The sequence below is a fragment of the Engraulis encrasicolus genome, chromosome 11 (genome assembly GCF_034702125.1).
Source record: "Engraulis encrasicolus isolate BLACKSEA-1 chromosome 11, IST_EnEncr_1.0, whole genome shotgun sequence".
Taxonomy (NCBI): Eukaryota; Metazoa; Chordata; class Actinopteri; order Clupeiformes; family Engraulidae; genus Engraulis; species Engraulis encrasicolus.
This window is the reverse complement of record NC_085867.1, coordinates 45,448,115-45,453,114: the sequence shown is the minus strand read 5'-3', so window position 1 is coordinate 45,453,114 and position 5,000 is coordinate 45,448,115. Positions and strand designations below refer to the sequence as shown.

General features: G+C 41.0%; 1 protein-coding gene across 1 annotated transcript in view; it reads right to left on the bottom strand.

The window, feature by feature from the left end:
* dbh (dopamine beta-hydroxylase (dopamine beta-monooxygenase)) overlaps positions 1 to 5,000 on the bottom strand; it is a 52,200-nt gene that overhangs the window by 33,587 nt on the left and 13,613 nt on the right. The window lies entirely within an intron of this gene.

Sequence of the window (5,000 nt, the reverse complement as noted above, 5' to 3'; positions counted from 1 at the left end):
TATAATGTTTTGCAACTTCACATGAAATAGGCCTATGACATATTTTGCAGGCCTAAAGGAATCTTAGAAATTATATTTCCAATGCAATTAAGTTAGGCCTATATTCAGGGGACCTAGAAAAGGTGGGGACTGTTTTAAATGCGTTTACCTTTAAAGGTGTTTATATGTCTATATAGGCCTAAAGGTGCTGATATATGCCTAAATGGGGAATGGGGAAATCCTGATTTGTGTTCATAGTACGGCCCCCGGAGGATTTTATGACCATGGTAGGAATTTGAAGTGGCCCTTCGAATGAAAAAGGTTCCCCACCCCTGCATTAAACCTTTCTACTAGCCACAGCTCTGCTGTCAGTACATTTTATTATGATACTATAAGCTCAGAAATGAAGTTGATCAAACAATTCGATTGGTGCTATAAACATTTAAATGAACCGAATAGGCTATCAGAATAGAAACATCTGAATGATCTTTCTTGGACATAGCCTACATTTTGAAGTGACCCTTTGAATTAAAAAGGTTCCTCACCCCTGCTTTTGAGGAAAAACATCAATGTGCTTGGCCACTCTGGTTTTTAAATTATTCTGAACTAAAGCAAGGATTGTTCAAGGAAGTTCAAAACAGACCGTCTCTGGTTAAATTAGTTCTACACCAAGCCTTTAGGTGGCAGTACAACTAATTCGCACAATGCGAATTCCACACACAAGCCACAAAGAAGCCATCTACCGCGGTCATCAACACCTATCTGATTGAACAGAACCACGCGCTGTCTGTGTGGTTTCACTGTTACAAGTTTCTTGGCGATATGGGGGAAAGTTCCTCACATACCAACGGAAAATGGGCTTCACATACATGTAAGTAAATTTTACTCAACTGTGGTTTAAAGTTTCAGTACTCAAGAGCGATTGAATAGCTCCTCTGAACACAGATCCGCCATTGCTAAGTTGTAGCACAAGTCCCCTCAATGAATGTGACTACTCTTGTTGCTGCTGTACGCTAGTAAATTCTGATAACTTGCGAGCATCGTAATGACAAAATGCAGTAGTGAAACGGTGAATATGTTAAGTATACTTGTTGATGGTAAATTGTTTGACATTGCTCGTTCTCAATTGCCTTTCCCCTGCCTAAAGATGATTCCCAGTTTGTCGCTCCCAGCGCGGTTCGATCCCCAGTCGGTTCGCTCCCACTAGCCAGACTATCGAGCCCACCGAGCTAGTTATCTTTTTGATGTTAGTTTTTTGTGATGTACCCTAACCTTAACCCTAAACCCAACCCTAAATTGCTTGTATGTGGTAGTGTATGATAATACGAGAAATGTAATCGGGTGGGATAGAACGCCTGGGATTGATAGAATCACCTGGGACTACACGTCCGGGAGTGATTTCACTTGGGAGTGACCACCTCCCAGCGTTTAAGATTGACAAAGGCTACCGTTAGCATGCTATTGCGTTAGCTCATCAACTAGATGCTGGGCACTGCTCATTTTTCACGTCTGCCCGGCATTTCGCTGATGAACTAACGACGTCTTGCCAATGTATTTTACAGCGGCAAAAATGCATCTAGGCGACGTTGGCAAGATTGGTGTGCCGTCTGGGTATGTTGGTTTTCAGTGCTGGGCAGTAGCGAAGCAACTAGTTTAATTACATTCCCTAGTAGCTTGGTCGTAGCGTCATTACTATGTATCGACTAACGTCCCTGTAGTTAAGAAATAGTTTAGAAATCAATGTGAAATACCCTGGCATTTGCAACAGTAGGCAACCTGTCCTTAAAAAGTATGGGTCCTCAAAACAGCACTTGTTGCACAAATAAGTGTAGCATAGAGCACGCCACCCCGAAATCAATGTGAAATACCCTGGCATTTGCAACAGTAGGCAGCATGTCCTTAAAACGTATGGGTCCTCAAAACAGCACTTGTTGCACAAATAAGTGTAGCTGGCCTCTTCAAGAAATTGAAATTATGCATGGTCACTTTTTCTTATTGTTTCACGTGGAGGTCTACTGACATTGTCTAAATAATGTAGGCTAGTTTATGTCCATGTATTATATTAGGACCCAAGGTTAATGGGTTATTCTATTTACCATGTTTTCACAGGCTGCTGTCTCATAATATGGCGAAGACGAGTCACTTGAAGGCCTAACAGCTCTTATGAGGAGCATTCTTGCCATAGAAGACTGAAAGAATGTAAGATTAACTTCTTTGTGACCAATATGACTTGCTCATTGATACATTTGCTATGTCAATATGAGATGCATGGCGAAGTATTTAATTTATTTGTCTCTCTTCTAGGAGCTGTAGAAACAACAGGGTGCCTGCTGCAGTATGACGAGGACGCCCTGATCATAGAAGGTCCAGTGTCTTGGCAGGGTGAAATTGCACTGATATCGGTATGTGGTGATATCAGTTAAAATGAATGAATTAATTCTCATATCTGAATAATGTGAACACTGGATTTACCACACACTCACACACACCCTAGTCTTAGATGATATAACCAAGGTTACTTTTACCACAGCTCTGGCACTGCATCAAATTTCTTTTCTTTTTTATAGAACTGGACAGGTCATTTATTCGTTCCCCTTGTTTTTTGCAGTGTCCTGCAGGATGCTGTGTCCTGCAATCCTGTGTGCTGTGCTACAGACGCGTGTGGAGGTCAACCCGAAATGGGCACAGTAGAGTGAAAGAGGGTAAGCTTAACCTATAGCCTACGTCAGGGTTGGGGAACCTTTCTCATTCGAATGGCCACTTAAAATTCATCCGAGGGGCCATAAAAGTCCTCCAAGGGCCGTACTATGAACACAAACCAGGATTTTCCCTTTCACTTCAGGCCTATATTGAAGGCAGCCACATTTAAACAAACACCACCTTCTTCAGGTTCCCTGAATATAACTTAATTGTTTTTCTAATGTATTTTCTAAGATTCCTTTACAAAATATGTCATATTTCATGTGAAGATGGAATTGCATTAAAATTATATCGGGGGCCGGATAAAACTGCCTCAAGGGTCGCAAACGGCCCTAGAGACATAGGTTCCCCACCCCTGGCCTACATTGTCAATATGACTTGTGCTACTTTATAGATAAGTTGTCAATGCTGTGCATTGCTATGTTTTGATTTATTTTCTTACATCCTACAGATACTGGCAGGGAGACGGTAGTGTCCTGCAGGATGGTGATGGGCAATCTTACAAGAGACCACAGAAAACTGATATAGTGTAAGATTATCCCTGTTGGGCTCAATATGTCTTGCTTATTGATATATTTGCTATGTCAATATGAGGTGCATGACGAAGTATTTATTTATTTGTTGTTTCTACAGCTCCCAGAAGTGAGACTGAGTGCCTGTTGCAGTATGACGAGGAAGCAGTGACCAGAGACCTTCAGTAGACCCTGCTGGCATGATTGGCGGCTGAAGAACATGAAATCAACAGCAATGTTTATAATATTGTACATACCTGTATAGTCTGCACTAAAATGCTGTACCTGTACTATTTTTCCTCTTACTTTCATATTTACCACGTATTTACTATGAATTGACAACTTTTACTCAAATCCATTTTTGTATGTGCCCTGACTAAAACTATCCTTAAACCTAACCTGTCAGAGGTGTATTAGCAACCTGCTCTTAGCAATGTGGCAGCAGTCTACTTGGATGCAGCGGGGAACATAGAACCCTTTTTTTTTGAAAAAGCATTTTTATGTTTCTGAGTTTTATGAATTGTGCCCTTCCCAAACCTAACCTGTCGTAGGGGCCTATGAAATCCGTTTTCATTTTTCTCAAATTCCATTTTATTTTCCCCCAAATTCAGTTTTTTTCTGATTTATTTTTTTGCCAAATTGGATTTTTTACATTTTTGAACCTATTTTCCCCTTTCATTCCCCCCCCCCCCCCCCCCCCCCCCCCCCCCCCACACACACACACATACACACAAAATGTCTTAGTTATTTAGTTCAAACTGGTGGGTGGACAGAGCCAACCACTCATGGTTGAATGGTAGGTAGAGAAAAGAAAAGTAAAATTACCTACTAGCTTTTTGTAATATCAGCCCTCAAAAATATTCCAGGTAATAAGGTAGCTGTAATGTACATGCGCATATATTCTATTAAATACACGTGACGCACCCAACTAGAAGGCGAATTCACTTCTGGTGCATTGAAGTTGTTGGACTCTGGCTGCATCAGGTTTACTCGAATAGGTTTGGCATATGGCAACGTGCAGCTTAGAGACATTTTTGGTCACGTTATATGTAGGCATTAAATAAATAGCCTCGCAAAGTCCCTACCGTCTACCGTTTCACTCAAACACATGTTTTACAAGACGGCCGTTTTCTTCTGATGATGACTTGACCCTTTTTCAAAGTTGATGCTAACTTTTAGTCACTATGCTCCGTGGCCAACAAAGTTAACAAGACATGATCAAAGCATTGCCTGATCAGTTTTTATTTTACAGCGGTCATGTCTGTTGTAACAAACTCCAAACTCGTGCCTCGCGTCGGAAGATTCCACTGTTAAATAGGCTAAAGTGCAGTGGAGAGCCGCCCGTCTTTTCTGTGTCGCATCGCATTGTCTTGGTAACAGACGGTCAGGACAACGCGTTTATGCCTGACCTGTTCTACTAGGCAAAATTTGAGTGCTGTTGAGTATTAAGATTTCTTCAATGCTCTGACGGCCAGTGTTAGGACGTGGGAGACAATCGGAAACGCCGCTTGGGAGAGAGATGCGTGTTTGTTTCTGAGTTGTACATTTGTGACCTGAGTAGGCTACTGTATACATCACTGCATATAGAGTATATTGTTTGCAGGGTATGTGTGTTGTTTTAAATTATGTATTTTTATGAAATGCATGGTTCCAGTCAGTGTGTGTACATTGTTTGGTGTGATATTAAAAGCGTTTAAAAAATTCATTTTCATTTCATTCATTTTCATTTTATCAATAAATTCACATCATGCATGCTGAAGCCCCATCACAGTGCAGTCTATAATGATGTGAATATACAAAGTAAAATCA